Source organism: Sylvia atricapilla, chromosome 2 (assembly GCF_009819655.1).
Source record: "Sylvia atricapilla isolate bSylAtr1 chromosome 2, bSylAtr1.pri, whole genome shotgun sequence".
Lineage (NCBI taxonomy): Eukaryota > Metazoa > Chordata > Aves > Passeriformes > Sylviidae > Sylvia > Sylvia atricapilla.
This window is the reverse complement of record NC_089141.1, coordinates 71623616-71643749: the sequence shown is the minus strand read 5'-3', so window position 1 is coordinate 71643749 and position 20134 is coordinate 71623616.

Genomic DNA, 20134 nt, shown 5'->3' with positions numbered 1-20134 from the left:
CAAGTGTGCTTTTTCTCTGTTCATATCCTTTCACTTAACAGGACCACATTCTTTGCTTCAACAGAATGAATGAAGTAGAAATAAGCTTTTCTTCCCTGTCTCTAGGGTCATTCCCTCTCCAAAACCTCAGGAAGAAACACTGTGATATATTCAGTCAGTAGTAGTCAGCTGAGGCATAGGTGATTTTAGTGAATGAATACGGTGAAGTCCTTCAACTCCAAAAACTCAAGAGAAACCTTCACTGAAACATCACTGACATCATAGCAATTTGGTCATATAAAATTCCTTTGTAGGGCATCACTGCTATTATTAATACAATATTATTGTCCACATGAAGATTGTGAAGCAAGTACTATGATGTGTTTAAACTATGTCCTTACAGGTAGATAAAAATACCTGCAGAACACCTGCTGTGGTCAACAGCACAGAATTCATTAGGAACAAAAGTATTTCTGAATCTATGCCTATTATAATATCTAGTAACAAGATCCAATAGCTAGTAACTCTTCCAATAGAACTTTAAAAGCTCTAGATGAAAGTGAAGACATCCTAGTAGATACGTTTTTTTCATTCTCATCCACCACTTACTTCATATTTCACTAAGTCCCAAATAAAAGTGAAACTATACTTTTTCCAGTACCCTTTGATATATATTTTGAAGTTGTAGAAATATTTACTGGTCATGTTTTAAGGAAATACTAAAATTAGCTCTGTGAAAAGATAACTTTGCAAATTAATATTCCTGTAACATAGTATGTATTCTGAAAACTCTTTTTCTAGGTTTTATGAGTCTCTCACTAAAATTTTATCCTCTCTAGAAAATTCTATATGGTGTTATCAAAATACACAAATTATATATTTTTAAATTTATTTTCCTATTTTTACAGGATTTTTTCAGAAGCTAGATTTTTTTGTTTTGTTTTGTTTTCTTTTGTAACATGTAGTCATAAGAAACACTCTTCATCTCCAGAGACTCAAAAGGTTAAATAACCAACAAGATGGTACAGTCATTTTAATTTCCTTTCAGTAATGCTTCATGCTTCATAGTGTGTATCTGTAACCAGAGTCAATGTGTACATCACAGTTGTATATATGTTACTAAAAGGCTGAAAAGTTCTCAGAAATAACACTCTTTCAGTACAATACCTAAAAATAATTGGAATTGTTAGAAGAAATCTGAGGGGAAAAAAATCCTGGATTTAAATTAAAATGTTTTCCAAGTCTTCTGAGCACGTAGGTGCACTCTAGGAAAAACACAGTCTTGTTAACCCACCAACCCTCTAATTAGCACAAGAAAAGCTGAGTTTTCAGTGGACACAGAAAAGCACAGCTTTGTGAGGAAGGTTTGAAACTATCGAGAGTTCATTGTATTTTCAGGGTCAGTTTGATCCTTGACAGTTGCATTGTATAACAGTCTAGCAGTCTCATAAATAATGTAACTAACTTGTGTCAAATTAATTAACAATGTGATGCTTTAGTATTTATTTTTTTTTTTTTTTTTTTTTTTTTTGGCAGGGAAGATGCAGTTTTAATTTACATGTTAATTTCAATGTAAAAATAAGTACATTTTAAGAACTTAGCTACTGAGAGTTTGTTTGTTGGTAGTTGTTGTTGTTTTTAAATAATACTTATCTTACACACATTCCTTCAAGTCATCACTAGAATAAATTTTTCTCATACTCAGATACTTAGTAATGCCCCCCCCGCCACGAGCATGGACATTTTCTACTAGAGCAGGTTGCTCAGAGCCCCATCCAACCTTACTTTGATTTTAGAGACCTCAGAGCCAGCTACAAACCTCAGCAACTTTTGTTAGCTGGGCTATCACTGCAGTCCTGAATCAAGTTCATGCTGTAGGTCAAATGCTGGTGCTGCCTGTTGCGTTTTGGATAAGCAGCAAAAACGAGTGAGTTCACTCCAACCCTTGGCAATGACCTGGCTACTGGTACGTTTGCTGACAGTTTCTGGGCACACTGAATGAGTTTTTTTCTTTTCAGTCCTACCAGGGTGGAGATGAGGTTGTACTGCAGAAATTATTGTTCAATCTGCCTCTGTTTGTGGAAGAATGAATTCAGGTCTCTTGGGCTCTGAATCCCACTTAAATTTCTTCATAACTTCCCCAGAGTTTGACTGGATACTTTTCTCGCTCATGTGTCATTGTCAGGGAGATGTTATTTTCAAGGTACTTGCTGCTATTCAACTACTAAGTTATCTTTAAAGTAGACTGCATTCACAGTTACAGCTGTCTTGGCAGGCTGGGTTTTGATGCTAACCTAAAGATATGCTTCCCACATCATCCTTATCTTCTTGCTCTCATGTGACTTGAAAGAGGAGAAAAAACAAAAGAAGTTCTGCAGTGACTAACACATGTAACAGATTTACGTACATGAAACTACAAATTTCAGAGAATATGTATTTTGGGTCAGTAGTTGCCAGGGCATTACCTCATGCTGGTAATTTACTGAATAAGGAAACTCCTGACCTGTTATAGTCAGTTCAGCAGATAAACCCCATCAGAGTAGCAAAAGACAGCACAGTTTTTCATGTCTTTTTATTTCAAAAGAATGCTAAATTTGTGCAGAGGGAAACAGCATCCATCCTTTGAGGACTCTGCTGTTTGAAAGTGGGGAATTCACAAGAATAAATCAGGGTTCCACAGGAATATTTGTGATGGGAAGTACATTAACAGTAAGCAGTAAGATTTATATGTTTAGCGGGAAAAAAGAAATCTGAGGGAAGCTGTGCTAGCTGAGACATTGAAGTAATGTAAATGAATGAGTTTACATAGAGAAGGAGTCTAATATGGTTCAGTTAGCTTCCTCTACTGTGAACTGATATTAATTTAAGTTTTTTATTATTGATTATAAGAGTTTGTATAAAAGAATTACTTAGATAATTAATAAAAATGACATATGAGATTCTATTTTGTTCTTGTGAAACTGCTGGAAAGAAAGATTGAAAGGACTTAATTTTGTTTGGTTTGATTTTCATTTTGCTTACTGGAACTTTTTTCCATTTTCTTACTGTTTCATCTAAGATTTTTTTTTTTTTTTTTTTTTTTTTAGACAAAATAGAAGGGCACAATCTTTATTTAGGGTATAGAGAAATCCATTGCACTTACAAGTTAATTATTATATGATAAGTCATGAACTTTCATTAGTTAATGCTCAAGCAGTATTCAGTACGCTGTGGTTATCATCTCCTTAAAAATGGGAGAATGATGTGAATAATTGCCATGACCAAGTTCTTTACTTCCAAGAAATAGTAAAATTGGGTCTAAGGTTCTCTTCTTACATACAGTTACTCTAATGCAGGTAACCTATATCTTCTAGTACCTAAGCATAACCTTGAGAGCTTCACTAATCTTCACACTTCTATGGTGTCCTTAAGCATTTGTTGGATGTTCACTCCATTAAAAAGCAAACTACAGCATAATTTTACGCTTGTTCTTATATATGACTTCATGCAACAATAGAGCAATGAAGCTTAGAGCTGAACATAATCATAAATAAATGGGATAAAAGGATGCAGTTTTCAAATGGTGAAAGTAGGTTTCATATACTTCTTCTTCAAGCTCTATGGCCATAAAATAACCTAGGCTCTGGTTGTCATCTGAACAAGCAAATCTATTTCCATTCAAGATATTTGGGTCAATCTCTACAAGGTTTTATGATGCATGCTTAGGTTGTCTACCTATCAGTCTTTCCTTTTTGCCTTCTCAGAGAAAAAGAACAAGTGAAAAGGTACCATTTCAGAAATACTCAATTGACTTTATATTTCTTTTTATTTCCTTCATCTGTTAAGAAGGTGATCAATTATTTTACTCTCTGGAGACTGAAATTGATAATCTCAGTGAGAAGAAAGTGTTTCGATTAAGTATGAAACCCTCAATAGCTCCTCTAGTTGAATGTCTATAGACCTGAAGGTGTAAGGAAAGGGTTATTTGGGTAAAAACTGAAGTTCCAGCATTCTTTGGCAAGCATAAGACATTTTCAGAGAGAAGGATTTTAACAGAAAGGAAACAGAACACACAAATCTGATGTTGAAGTAGACAACAGATTTTTTTCTTCCCAAACTAAACTGAAATTCCAGGCAGAGAAAATGTGTCCGTTTCAGACTGAAAATGCTCATCCTAGATTCTGTTGTTGATAGATTTCCTAAAACCTTGCTGCATGATAAACTATATAAGAAAAAAGGCCTCAGTTAATTGCAATCTTCTCTATTAAGTAGCAGTCTTATCCTGTAACAAATGATTGAGTGCGTTCATGCAGTACAATTGAAAATGAATCCAAAATAAGTTAAAGCTAGGAAACGGTTAATATTTGTCCTGAAGACAGCAACTGCAATTCCTTCTTTCCTACAAAACTTATAAAATCTTCAGTTAAAGTCAGTGATTAGAAGAACATGGGGAAGCAAAGGATCAGAAGGAGAAGCAAAGAATCTTCATTGCAAGGATAGAACTGGACAGTAGGATCACAAGGAACACAAAAAAAAAATAAATTCAAATGAGCACTAGAGATTTACTAGGAGAGAGACAAGTTCATGCTATTTTGGCTTTTCCAGCCAACAATAACTTACAGAAAAAAAAAAAAAATGTTCTAAGAACAATATTTCAAATGTAAATCAACATCATATGTTTCATGCAGTCAGAAGTTGAGTAGATGTTGGAAAAAAACCACAAAGCCTGTTTTATGATTGCATGCATAACTTATTGTTGTCTTAGGATATATACAAAACATATTCTGTCTGAACTGCATAAAAAAAGCTGACTTACATGACAATGCTGTATTTTCAGGAGCACCTTCTACTGAACATTTAAAATTACATTTGAATATTTTGGTCAATTGAACAGCAGAAACTACTGTGGAAGTCTCCTGGATGACCAGGTTTTCTGCAGATTTTCCGAGATAATAAAGAACAGAGTTAAGCAGTAATAATTACCTGTTGATCCATGCTCAGCCGGAAGGAAGATGCAAGGGGATTATCCAAAGATGCACCTAGAGAGCTCATGCAACTACTAGTCAAACAGTTTATTGTAAAGTCTGCTAGGATTTCAGTCGATAAATAATCCATTTTTTCTTCTATTCAGAAACTAGCTGGAGAGTTTTTGGATCACCAGGGAATTGGTGACTAAATGTCCTGGCTATAAAAATACTTACATCCCTATATCCAGCTACCTCACAACTGTAACTCCAAAGGACAAAATTAGTTTTGTCCTCATTAAATTTTGTTCTTATATAACAAAAAAGAGTTTTCACACATTTAACACAGAAGTTACATTTTGCAATATGCTATAGATTGTGAGTTTGCTAGATGCTAAATAATAGATTCCATAGAACATTTGGATTTTTTTTCAGGAAATAAAAAACACAAATAACTCTAAGATCTGGATGGAGATTCCTGAAACAGAGAAATTGGTCCTTCATTGACTTGCACCTCTATACTTCATAGTAAAAGTTCACTTGCAATTTTTTTGTTTGTTTTTTAAAAGATAATGGGTACAGTACTAAATCAGAAAAACTGTCCTTGTATTTTAATCTTCTGTTTATGACATTTGCCAGTAGTGGTAGTACTAAGAAAATCATAGGACAATTTACACAGCAATTCTTGCCTAGTATATCTTCTTAGTTTCATGGAAATCTCTAACAGCAACTGTAGAAAAGTTTGCATCCAGATCATTCAAAGAGCTGATGTATCCATTACGCTCTAGTTCTCCTTTCTCAGTGTTAGTCTATATGACATTCTGAGGCAAAGATATTTATGACTGTGAAGTGAATGTGAATATGGGTGGGAAAGCTAACACAGATAGAAATTTTCTAGAAATTTCTGCCTAGAAATTTCATACTGGACAATAGTTCTGCCACAAAAATAAAATAAATAGCAAAAAGAAAGCAAACATAAGTTCAATGAGTATTCCAAATTTGCCATCCTTATGCTGTCACTGATATTATTCTAATTCACTATCCTTCACTCTCAGCAATTGGTTTTTCTCTCAATGAGGGGCAAAGTCATATATTCAGTCTTTTTCTCAAGAACTTTCAAAATTCATGATCATTCCTGAAATCACAGTCAGTTGTTGAAGGGTCTTAATTTTTTTTTTTTTAATTCTAATATGATCTATACATACTATATATTAGAACTGGGAAAAAATGACCATGGTGTCATGATTTTATGTAGTGATTTATTCAGTTCTGTTGTACTTTCATACAGCTAAGAATTGCTCTCTACTTTTCAAAGAAATTACTTTGATATATTTTTATTGAGCATTAAAATATAATTTGTAATCATTCTTGTTAAGACACTCAAAATATTTTCATCATGAATATTATTTTGAATTTTCCATGTTAAAATTTATAAACTGTGAAATCCCATACTATGTAAAACAACTGAAATCTTATAAAAAATAAAGCAGCTGCATGCAAAAATTATCCACTGAGCTTTCAGCGCCTAGAGCAGAAGCATGTGTGCTGTAGTGTCTACTCACAGGAGATGGAGACAAAGAGGAATTTTGAGATGAATGGTTCACTTGTTTTCTTTTCCTGCAAGGAAGAATTAATTGTGCAGTAGGAACACTTATTGCTCTCCACAGAACAAAATAGCATTCTAGATGACTGTGTCAGATGTAGCCATTAATATTGTAGTCAGAGTTAGATGAACTGGACTTCATCTCTTGTCAAGGGCTTTCTGAGACATCTACGATGAAAAGACTTCATCAGAGATATACCAAGCCTTTGCTTATCATCCTTTTTAATAGGATATCCATCTACTCTGAAAAATTACTTGATCTGTTTTATGACATAGAAAGTGGTCTGGAATAAATTCAGCCTTCATTCACAGACAAACCAGATTCTCAGTCCTAACTACTGGAATGGTGGTTGCTTTTTTTTTTTTTTTTTTTTTTGGTCAGTTGGATTTTTAATTCATATATCTAATTATCATGGCAAAATATAAAGCAAAGTAAGTCTAAGCTATGAAACAGAATTAGTACTGAGTAGTTGTAGTGGCCCCTAGACCATCCACAGAGAATGATTCACTCCCTAGGTGCACAGACCCAAGACTACCTCAGTTTATGGTCATTCCCCTTTGGGAAGTCCCCTTGGGAGACTTTCTTGTAGCTCACTGTGAACTAAAGTGCTTCAACCCATGTGCAGCCTCTAGACTGCTCAGGTCGCAGGGACTCTCACTTGGGAAGTCCCTTTGAGAGTTTTCCTTGTGGCTCAAGGGTGAGAAAAAATACTTCAACCCATGGGCCTTTGCAGTTCTATGTTATCATTTCATACTCCATTGGTTTTTCCCATTGTTCATGGTTTCTACCCCTCCTGATTGGTTATTTTTGGATCCTTCCCTTAATTGGTCCCTTTCCCAATTCCTTTCCCCATTGGCCAAGTTGTGGAACCCCACCCCTGGCTACCCTATATAATCCTTCTCCTAGGCCATAGGACTCCTCTTCCCTCCAGACCTTGTGGAATAAAGAAGCTCTCCTGGAGACTGGGAAGACCCAGTCTCATTGCTTTTACTCCTGCCTCATCTGGGGTGGCAAACGTGTCTCTGCTGCTCCAGCAGCCTCACAAAGGGCTAATCACTCTGCACCTAAGGGTGCACAAAGAGCTGAATCCCTCCGTGCCTGAGAGTACCTGTGCCTCCATCGGTCTCGATGTTTTTTAAAGATGCTTCTAGCTAAGAAAGTCATGGGACCTTCACCACCAGACCAGACTGCGACACATAGTGGTAATATTCTAAAAATAAATACTTCTTTCTGTATACTTCTAACTGCAATCCAGAAAATAGCTGGATTATGAAAATTCTTAAAATTATGACATTTTGAATTGTACTATGGGCATTTCAAATCTTCTGAGATAAGTCTCTAACTCAATAGAGCAAAAGAATTTTTCTTTTAATGGACAATAGTCTTTTGTGTAAGTAAGAAAAATAAATTGGAAATCTAATGTATGGATCGTACCTAATCCCCCATTAAGCCCCTGTAAGAAACTTTAATGTCTATCTGATGAATTGACAACCTTTACAAAATTCCCATTCAGAAAATAGATTACAGTTAATGTAAGCAAGCTTTCTGCAGCAGAAAAGAGTTTATGATCTCATTAAAGGAAAGGAAGCCTGTGAGTGTGACAGCTGACACACTCCACAGGGGATTCATTTTTATAAACACTTGTTTTCTGCTGGGGTTTGTGGAGTGTATAAGGAGAATTAAAAAGAAAAAATGGTTTCATAAAATCTTAGTCACTTAATTAAAGCGTACTACATACACAATTTTTTTCCTGGGAAGAGGAAAGTTGGTGGATTTTGTTTTACAATAATATCTGGATAAGCTTCCTCGGGATGGACTACAGATACTTAACACAAATTCACAAAGAAATTAATTCCATGCTTTCTATCTCAGTCTCAGCTAATACTGTGACTGCTACAAAGACCTTTCATGTAGATGTGCTCCTTTTCACAGTTGCTATTTTCACTGGCTCAATTGGTCAAATTATTAACCAAAATAAAATTAAATAAATACTATCTTCTTTTTCAAACTGTTTTCAAAAGAGTCATTCCATTATAGTCTATCATAGCCAGAAAACGTAGTAACACTACAGTAGCAAGTGACTAATCAAATAACAAAGATATTATAATCTTAGTTTACAAATGAGATATTCTTACAAATAAGCATATCTCATTACAAATGAAATATATCAGGTATATTATTCTGAGGGATTCCTGTTATTTTCAGTATTGAACCAGAATATTTATGAAAAAAGCATAGTAAGTACTCATGATATAGTTTTTGAAAATTATCAGGGTGATGATACCAAGGTCTTCTAGTATCTAGTGTTCCAGTCACAGCTTTATCTAGTATTAAAGATTTTTCAGAAAATTTAACTATATAGATGAAAAAAACCTATCCCTACAACAAACCCCAAAATAAAAACAAAGTTTAAATGATTAGTATGCAAAAGCCAGATGTAGTTAGTTGACCTTGGTTGAATGCTTGCTGACCACCAAGCCTCTCTCTAATTTCCTTCCACAGTAAGATGGGAGAGAAGAAAAGAAGATAGAAAAAAAGCTTGTGGGTCAGGATATTGGCAGTTTAAAAAAGCAAAAGAAAAGTTTGCACAAAGAAACAAAGAAAAACAGAAGATTGTATATCCTATTCTCATTAGCAGTTGATGTTTGGCTGCTTCCTGGAAGCACGGCTTCAGAAGACACAGTGGTTGCTCTGGAAGACAAACACCATAATGATGTTTCCCTATTCCTTTTCCTTAGGTTTTGCTGCTGAGCAGTGCCCCTATGCTATGGAATTTCCCTTCGGTTAATTTGGATCAGCTGTCCCAGCTGTGTCCCCTCCCAAGGTTTAGCCCATCTTTAACCTGCTGCTGAGGGGCAGTGTTGTAGAGACAGTCCTGATGCTGTGCCAGAGCTGCTCAGCTGTAGCCTAAGCACTGGTGTGTTTATCAATGCCTTTCCAGCTACCAGTGCAAAGCATGCCACTGGAAGAGCTGCTGTGGCAAAAGGAGCTCCATCACAGCCAGACCAAATAAACCAGTGTTGTGGTTTGAAAACAAACCAAGTGAGAGGCTCTAAGTCAGAAATAAAATCTAATGAGAAGAAAAGAAAAATAAAATAAAATAAATGCATCAATACAAAAAGGAAAAAAAACCACTGACAGAGTCAGAATACAACCTGATCAGGGTGATGGAAGCAGTCCAGACAAGGTGATCTTCCTGAAGCAGTGATCTCATAGAAAGGTCTGGTGGCTCTGGTCCCATGAGAAACCAGTTGGTTAAGTCTGCTTCCCAAATACCATCTTATATCCAGGTGAGAATGTTTGGCTCCTCCCTGTGGGCGGAGCATCTCACAGTGGGATGATGAGTCATGGAAGAGGGCCTTGATGGCCCATTAAAGAGAGATAACTCCCAGAGGGAGTTATCTCTGAGTCATGCACAAGGCATTGATGGGCCATTAACTGAAGATGGTGATAGAATACGTCCTAAATTCCAACCCAGGACAACCAGTTTAAATCAAACATTTAAAAAAGTTCAGTCCAGCATAGGTGAATATAGACATAGTCAAATAAAATAATTTTAAAAAAAGCCCTTTTTAAAACTTCTTGGATGGTTAAGACTTTGATATTCCTTCATTACTCAAAACTATATTGCTAGAACTCTTATTAGACCAATTACCTTGGCAGAGATACCTACTTGAGTATCTATACCTATTCTGAAGTAATTTCAGACCTGTAAATTAAGTATTTACATTTTTGTATCTCCTGAAAGATGTTGTCTGTTAGGTCTTTTCAAACCAAAATTATCTGACTACCATCACAGGATTCAATTAGAAACACAGACAGAGCATTAGTTGACAATGCTTATAGTCCCAGTCAAAGAAGTCTTCAGAACATGACTCCTGCAACCCAAAATGAAGGACTGATTCCTCAGGTTCACAAATTCATAGGTAGGTTGAAGGAGATACTATTGTGTGTTGATCTTGCCTGGTGGTCAGGTGCCCGACAAACTGTTCTCTCTTCTTCACACCTTTCCCTAGAAGTCACAAAAGAAAGTGATAAAGCTTGAGGATCAAAGGAAGGGCACTGAGTTAATGTATTTGACAAATTGCTGGTGAGAGTGAATGATTTTTTTTTTGTCTTTGTAGAGAGCAAATGCTGAGCAAATAGGAGTGAAACTATTTATATGGGCACCAATCTCTTACAGATGTCAGTGATTTCAATGATGTTGATCCATTTTCTCGTGTATTTGGTTATCCTTACAGCTAAAAAATTCTTCAGCTATGACTGATGCAACAGTTTTGTTATTATTACTAGTGTTATTGAAACTAAATAGGTGATGTATCCCCATGCAAAATCTGGTTTTCAGAATCAATACATACAATTAAAAATATTGTATATAGCGATTTTTATTCATAACTTGAGATGATTTACTTCCAGCCTTGGTCATGGAAGCTAAATAGAGCTATCATTCTACTGCTGTCTGGTATTGAGCAACCTTACTCTTGGCATTATTATGAAACTCAAAACTCTTAATTATTCCTATAATCATTAGTACTATGACAAGAACTCATTGCAGATGAATCATGTTAAAATGGCATAATTCCAAAATGGTCCTGATCAAACAGCACTTTCTGGAACTTCTACACTTTATTAAAGGCTTTAAATAAAATACAGCATGATATATATGATTGAATGCCATTAATATTGACTATTCCTCTGCTTATCTCCTAAACTGGTAATGACATACTCTGAAGGAGATGAGTTTGAAGCTGTTACATATTCCACACAATATATGTCTAAAAAATATACTGTTTTCATTAATCATTCTGCATAGATTTTCCACTTCATTTCCACATATGTACAGTTTTCAATTAAAGTTGTATGAATTATAATTACTTTAAAATAGTAAACTTGATTCTACACCAGGCATGAGTTATGTCTAATTCATAGGAAAGATGAGCTCTGGCAGATTTGTGGTGGGTTTTTTAATTAATTTTTTTGTCCTTATAGTTGTCAATACAAATTGAGAAGATTATTTAAATGCTAGACAATAGCCATAGTGTGTCTTCAGAGAAAGAGCTGCTTATTTGTAAGCAGCAGAAACAGTGGGAAATTCAATATATGAACTTGAAAGAGAAGGAAGTCTATTGAAAGGAAATTTTTAAAGTGTGGTGAACAAAAATTATTTGAATTTTTAACAGTGAAATATGCTTAATTTATGATAATAGTGCCTTTATTAGATTTTGGCTGTGATGTGTTTTAATTTTTAAAAAAATTTCAAAGCATCGCATTAATCAAGATAAGAATTTCTCAGAGAAATAGGGAAATACCATATGCATTAAAATATGTGATTGTTGATATTCAGGTGGATTTTTAACTGCTATATTCTATATACTGATTTCATTACACAACTACTATTTAAGTATGCAAAATGATTCTTCACTCATATTTCCTCATAATTAATCTATTTTAGGCTATCACAAATTTAGATATATATGTAATGTGCCTCTACCATTAACTCTCTTTTAATAAGTTCAAAACTGAGTAATCAATATACAGGGAAAAACATAAACACTTTCTGAATAGGAAAAAAAAAAAAAAAGCCTTTTCATGTTTTTTTCCTATATTCTCTCACTGAATCACATTTTTGCTTAAGAGCTTTCATCTTCCTTGGTATAAAATCAGTACATACCTTACATGTGCCAGAAGCAGTTTTTTATATGTCTATATCTACATCTTGGTTTTTTCTGTTCTAAAATTATATTTTCTTCAAATTACTTTTTTTTTCTTTCTACTTTCCCCTTGAAAAAGAGCAGACCTTTATTTATAATTGAGGTGATTTACTGCAAATCTTAGGAAATATATTGTTTCTTAATTTACTCAAGCCAGAAAAAGCCTTTACTTTTGCATATAACATAAATTATCTAAAAACTTCCCATTTACCGTACTTTAGCATTGCCACAACTGCCACTACTACCACAACTCAGAACTGATATCTTTTTTTTTTTACCCCAGTTACTCTTTAGAGAGCCAGGCAGATGCCACAAGTTGCTCAGAAATGTCTGTCCTTCAATGTTTTGAAGACCAAAAAATCAGAGCAGCATGGTCTGATCTCTGAGCTGACTCTAATTTAAGCAGAAAGCAGACATTCACAAGTCATTCCTATTCTATGCTTATGTGTTTTGAAGCTTAGATTCCTCAATTTTTTAAATCAGTACAACCAAGGAGCAAAATTCTAAAAATGTCACCAAATATTTTAAGATTTACTGGTGGTGATGAGACAGTGAAGGAAGTTGTGGTTTGGTTTTCTTTTTGGTTGGGGTGATTTTTTTTTTCTTTTTTCCACTTCCCTTTCTAAATAATTGTTCTTTAATAGACCCTTTATATTGTCCAACACATTTTCACTATAGCCTTTGTTCTAGGTGTTTTGTGGTGTTTATTTTATGCTCAGGAGGCAGAATTAATTTCCAGTAAATTTGGCCCTCTGAAATGCCTTACAGAGGTTAATCAACTACTTTATTCTGTCTCAGTAGTTAACAGAAAGAAAATGGCATCTCTAGAGAATGGGTAATATAATAATAAAATAGATATCTCAAATGGTAAGAATTCATTATCTTTAAAACTTTCTGTCTTTTTTACTGGAAATGCCCAGATTATTAGGAAGGAATTGATGCAACCTTAACACAGTCAAAATCAGGATAAAGTAATAACATCTACTAAGATTGGTTTGGTTAACATTGTTTCCTTGTGGCTTTGTTCCAATTGTTTCTGCATAATTTTGCTGAGGTATTTTCAAAGAATTGTGTTCTCGTTGTCACTTTGTACTAGCTGATCAGGACTTACCATTGATATACCCTGAATGTTTACAAACTGAGGAGTTTTCCACACTTTAATATGCCTCACTCAGATTTGTCCACAAATTAGTCGACATGTAATTTTGATATAAATGTACATGAGTCAAAATACTTACTAAACAGTTATCTTTGCTGGAACTCTTGCCAGATTTAAAACTATCTTCACATTTCTCATCTTATTCTTTCCAGCATCTTTAAATCTATCTCTAGATAAAAAAATTCAAAAATGTAGAATGCAAAGTATCCAATATATAATTAAGTTTCTAATTATGTTCTACAAAATTTTCCTGCAATTTTCATCCACAAAATAAGCTATAAATCCCTTTTAAAATAATGCTAGGTAGAAACATTATGCAAGCATGAAAAGAAAAGGGCTAGTAATTCTTTGGTCAAGATTTACAAATAAGATATTAAGTCATTATGTAAATGAGGTTCACATCTGGAATAGTCCTTTTGGTAAATGTGAGTCATCACACACAAACTCATAAACAGGAAATATTTTTGTTAGGATAGCAATAAGGACTAATTTCCATTGCTGAGTTACTGAACACCCATAAATGTGTTGATTTATTATTGTAGAAGTAGAAAGATTTGCTCCTGACTGGGAGAAATGAACAAAATGAGCTTACTAAATCCTCAGGGATACATAATTCTCTGGTATTTGCTTTGTTTGCATTAAGTTTCTAGCATCACTTGCATGACTTTCAGGAAAGCTTCTTTCCTACACATAACTCAAATCTAAAAGAATTTTGACTTGATGCCTAGAAAGTAATTTAGCAACCAATTGAGCTTTTGAAGGGAGTACAGAAATTATCCCCTAGCTTTTGTTCACAAACCAGAAAGAAGCCAGGTGGAAGACTGTCAAATTTGGGTCTGAAAAAGCACTCTTTGAGGTTCTGCAAAGCAAAAGAACAATCTAGTAGTGAACTGATAGAGAAATGAGTGAAAGACCTTGCTCTCTTTTTTATCTCTATAATTTTTTGGAGCTTAAGCTTCATTATTTGTGTTTTTTATCACATCTCACAGAAAGAAATTTCTCTAAGCTGTTAAAGCTTCAAGAGAGAAAATTACCAGAAAGAAGAGAAATACATCTACTACCTAAACAGAGGGATTTCAAATGAAAGGGAATACCACAATAGTGTAAAAGATAATTCTGTAGAGAGGACCAAATACATTTTAAAGATAATTGGATTTCTTTTCTTATTGTGTGACAAAGCAGTCAGATATCAATTTAAGTCTTTAAATATCAGGTGTGTCACAGTTGCCAGAAGCAATTCTGATAGAATGGAGAGTTGGTTCCGCTGTATAAAGTGTAATCAAACAGATAGTTTTTAATTTCGAGGGTTTAGTTCTAATCATCAATCTTTCGATTCACTAAATAATATCTCAAGACAAAATTTAAATGTACCATCAGATTTCAATGGCCTGATTTATCTTGTTTTGAGAAGAAATAATTTGGATAAAATAGGAATAAAAATAATCTACATTTGTATAACATTAATTTTAGGATTTTTGTTAATTTTAAAAACAGAGATAAATTCCCAAATAATTACAGCTTAAAAAAACCTAATATTGCTAGTATCAGTACAGATTTTAGATAGGTCTTACTTGGTCCCTTTTTGACAAACAACCTCACTTCTGTGGCACATATTGGCAAATCTAAAAGAAACAAAAACAGTTAATAACCCTTCTCCATCAATATACAGAATGAGACTATAAATCTGATCCACTGTAAGGAGAACCCACCTGAAATACTGTATCCAGCTCTGGGATCCCTGCAAAAAGGAGGACATGGACCTGTTGGACTGATTAGGGCCACAAAGATGTTCAGAGGATTGGAATACCTCTCCTGGTAAGGTAGGCTAAGAGAACTGGAGCTGGTTGTCCTTGAGAAAGCTTAAAGATGGCCTTCTTGCACCTTTCTAGTACCTAAACAGGGCTTAAAAGAAAGCTGGAGAAATGAAGTGGGCTCTTCTCCTATCTCAGTTCAAGTGGAAAACAACATTATGCTTAACTGGGACAAAAATATTCAGGGCAGAAAAGGATTAAAACTACTTCACAGGTACAGCATATTTTAAATAAAAAGGAGTTTCAGCTCCATGCAAGGCACATTACCCTCATTTTTCTCCCCAGTGTTTCTACTACACAATGATATGCTCTATGTCCCTTGTCCTGGTTGACTGGACTACCAGGACTGCTGGTTGTTTTAGGCACAGCACAGCAGTGCATCATTCTAAAGGTACTTTGGAAGAAACTAGCCTGTGAGGTTTCATAAGATTCCCAAAAGAAGAATTAATGGCATTATATTTTTTACATACTAGAATAATTCTTCAGTTATTAGCAGTCAACCATTCCCTCTTTGCATGGATCTATTTGGTCTGTGTATATATACAAAACAGGAATAGAAACCTGTCATCTCTATATAGACAAATATTTGACTAATTTCTGTTTTGAGGAGAGGTAGCTACTGTAGGAATAAAAAAGTGGACACGCAGGAAGCAAACCTTTCTTTTATGTAAACAGTGACCAAAAGGTAATAGCTGTGCACCACTCACCTGTGCATTTTGGCTTATGGAGATTGCCACATACAAGACTCAACATGTTAGCAAGACTATCAATGGAATGGGATCCCAAAGTCCTTAACTTTTTCTTGTTGTCCTAAGATATTTCTTGGAATGATATTTCAATGTTAAGAGATTATTTAGATGACCCAGTGGGTTTTTTGTTTCCCACCCCTTCCACCTTCCATTTTTATAGCATGTTTTTACTCATGAGTTTAGTAAAAGAAAAGTAAAATTAAAAAAAAAAAAAAAGAAAAAGAAAAAAAAAGCAAATAAAAGAAAATAAAAGAATATGGTAGAAGCAAAAATAGGAACTTTGCAAGACATTAATTTAATAAAATGCTAATAGTTACTCACAAATTGCTTCTTAATAAATCAGAAAAATAACATTCAAAGAAATGCCAAGAGGTATTCTGTTCATCCATTAAAACTGCACCATTTAATTAAGCCAAAAAACCAGCAGGTAACATTATCTTCTACAGACTTAAATGTGTTTTTCAGAAGTAAAATGAAAGACTTACTTCCAATTTTATACTAATGCTATTGCATTAAAGATTATTACTTTTCTTTTAAAGAACTGGTCATGATGTTTGTTGAAAGAAATAAATCCACTTTATTTTCATTAGCAGGTATTTAAAGATTCTTGAAGTCCCAATATCTAAGGAGACATAAACCAGACTGAGGAACATTGCAGCTTGTCTCACTTTTTCTATCTGAATGGTCTCTTAATGTACTAACTCCCCTTCAAAACATTTCAGTTCACTGGATTTATTCTTCCTCTAGCATGGTTGCTTAGGGGAGTGGTGGGATGGAGAAGTGTATGGTAGATATTTCAAGAATTTTCAGGAAAGCAAGCAAAGGGAAACAGGTTGTCTTAGAAAAGATTCAGATTACCCCAAACAAACCTTGGATTGAGGAGAAAGGAACCTCAACATCATGTGTGTCATTCTAGACAGGCCCTCAGGATGCTGCTGACTTCTTAAAAATATACCTTCTCCCTCCAGCTTATTAAAAGAATAGTGGAAGGTTGAGCATAACATCCAAAAATAATTGAGATTTATGTATTAAAATGAGAATTGATCTATTAATGAGGCATTCTTGAAATAATTAGGCCATATGGATTGGGAAATTTTTAATTAGTCTAATTTCTGGCTTTGTTTAGAGGATGTATTTCCTTTTTCCCAAAAAAGATTAATCAGGGAGTAGCATAATTGAAAACATGGAATGGTGCAGTGGAAAATTCAACAGTTGTAAGACTGAATAAGAGCAAGACTACAAAACACTTCTTATACCAGAATATGCTCAAAAGAAAATAACATAAATTAGAGAAGAGATCAAATGTGTTACACAAAATCTCCTAGGATGACATCTCAGATTTCAAATTAATGACATAATAATTGCATTTTTGACAGTTATGAATGCATTTCTTTTTTGTTTATGTAAGAAACCTCAGAATAAAAAGACAAACCCACCCTGTGCTGGTTTAGCGCAGAAGTGATTTTTTCTAAGGATGTTATAGCAAAATGTTGACAGCTTGATTGACCAATTGGAGAGTTACAAACGCCCCTGGACTACACAGGTTAAAAATCAGAGAATCTCAGGAATTTCCCTCTTTGCTGTAAAGGCCATCCTGGCCCGCTCTGTGCAGCAGGCGGGGCTGGGCCAGGCTCCAGCCGCTCCACCATGCTGGTGGGGCCGGGCCTCTCTGGCCCCTGGGCCGCGGGAGCTGCTGGCGGGGGGAAGGGGAGGCTGTATCTTCTAACATCCAGCCGACCTTAAGGCCCACCCTGCTGCCAGCCAGGCTGAGGGAGATGTCCCCCAGGCCTCCAGGAGCAGCTCTGAGCCTGGGCTGGGCTGGGCCTACCCTGATGAGACCGTGGGGTGGAGGGAGGCATCCATCAGCCTACCTAGCTACTGGGATCCTGGCCACTGTTCCTGAACCCTGCCTATCAGCTCAGCTTTGAAATCTAACACTGTGAGCTCTAGCCTAAGAGGGAGAGACTTGGAGAAGAATTTAACTCTTTCACTGCAGATGAAACTTGCAGTGCACTAACCTTTCTCCAAGTCGGAGGAAAGCCAGAATGGGACATGTAAGGAGACAATATGAAGATATCAGGATCAGTGAAAGAGTGACATCTTCGATGAGGAGATACACAAGATGCCTTGGGTTTTAGGCTGAAAGTCTTTTGTGAGCCATGATAACAGAGTGTAATATGCTAGAATATCCCTTTAAACTGGAAAAATATGCCTTGAGGAGATGAAAAGAGTATTTAAATTGTAGAGATAAGAAAAGATATTTGTGATGGACTACATAAATATTGAAGTAGCTGTGGTGTCATGAGAAACTTGAACAGAGAGAAAGAGGTGAGATGAAGATGAAGATCTGGCCTTAGAAAGAGAAAAGATCTTTGTCCCTTGAGATGAAAAAGTCCTTTGCTCTTGGAACCGTTCATGTTTAAAATGATATCCCATGAATGTGCTTGAGTCCATGGCCCATATACAGTTGAGGGAAAAGCTGCCACTTGGAAGGATTTCACGGTTTGCAGAGTTTCCAGGCGGCTGCAGATTTGTGACATGGGCACCACAAGAGGACCGTTCTTTCTTGGGGAAATTTACCAAAACAGACCAAAAGAGACTTCTCTCTCAATATGGACTCATGAAATACTATTTTATAAGTAGTATTGACCTAGAGTTCTGAATTTTGTCTTTATATGTTGTCTGTGAGAAAGAAAAGAAGCTGTTGGGGGAGAGGAAAAGTATTTTGAAAGTTTTATTCTGATTCTTATTATTTTCTTCTCTCTTATAATTTTGTTAATAAACCTGTCTTTATAGTTTTTAAGTTTAAGCCTGCTTTGTTCTTCTCCTAATCCTATCTCACAGCAGAAAAAGAGTAAATTATTCCAGTAGGCACTTAAACCATTACACTAATTTTGGGAAACAGAAATTGGAGAACGTGAAACCACTACACACCTGTGTGCCTATCTCATAAAAAACCCCAGGATTTTTTAAAAAAGTATTATTTTTTATTTCAAAACTTAGCAGAGTTTGGAAAAATAGTCTGCCTTGCCACCAGATCTGGTTAGCCTTGAGTTGATGTGGAGGACCCACATCAAACCCACCGTTTGAGGGAGGGTGACACCATATCATTTATCATAAGAAAACTAAGCACAACTATTTTATTGATTTGAATTTTATTTGAGGTAGAAGAATAATTTTTCATTTCTAATGCATATTCCCATGAATCTCATTTTATAGCAAACCTCAAAATATAATAGCCTGAGCTATAAAACATAACAAAATTCACTGAATTCCCCTTCTCTGGATTCCAAAGAATGGGTTTGATAGAAAAATACAGCTCAAGTTTAATATTTTTAGAATTCTTCCTTCAACTCAGCAGTTGGGAGTACAGTAATAAGATATTATTTTCTCTTTTCTCTCTAAACAGATCACATGTACAAAACCAGTTCAAGAGCTTTTAAATGTATTCTCCATTACATGTCCTTCAACTTTAAGTCATGGATGTGAAGAGTTAGCACATAGCATGAGGGAAATCCCAAGTAAAATCCTCTTTACTGTCTAATGTTAAGACATAAGCAAAAATAAGTATGGGTGTCTTTCTGATCTGTTTCTGAACTTCTGGGAGTTTTTTTGAAGAAGAGATGCATGGACTGTAGGACAGCTCTGGACTTGTTATTCCAAACATAAAGTGAATTCTTAATATTCTTCACAAAAATATGTATTTTCTTTCTTCTTCCTTTCAAATATAGACCGTTTCCCTTTAAATCTATTATCTCAGTTGTAAGATCCTTTGCCTCAGGAGCATAATAAATCTTATTTTAGTCTTGTGTTTTCAAATCCACAGATTTAATTATCCTATTCTCTTACAGATTTCTAAATCATCAACACATATTCTGTGAGGGATCATACATCATACTTCAGTGATATCTGGTTCATGGTAAGACAAAGAACACAAGTGACAGGTAATGGATGTTGCCTTGCACTGGTTTCTGCTATAAATCTCCTAATGCTTACTTAAGTGTTCCGGTTCTTTGGACAAATCTAGAAATAATTAGAAATGAAAAAATCTTTTTCCTTTAGCTCTGAATGTTAATGCATTCCATAATTTCAAGTTGATGCAGAATGAACACTTTTCGGGAAAACTGTGAGTAAGGCAGAAAGGCAATTTTTACGTGATTGTTTGTCTTAAATGTTGA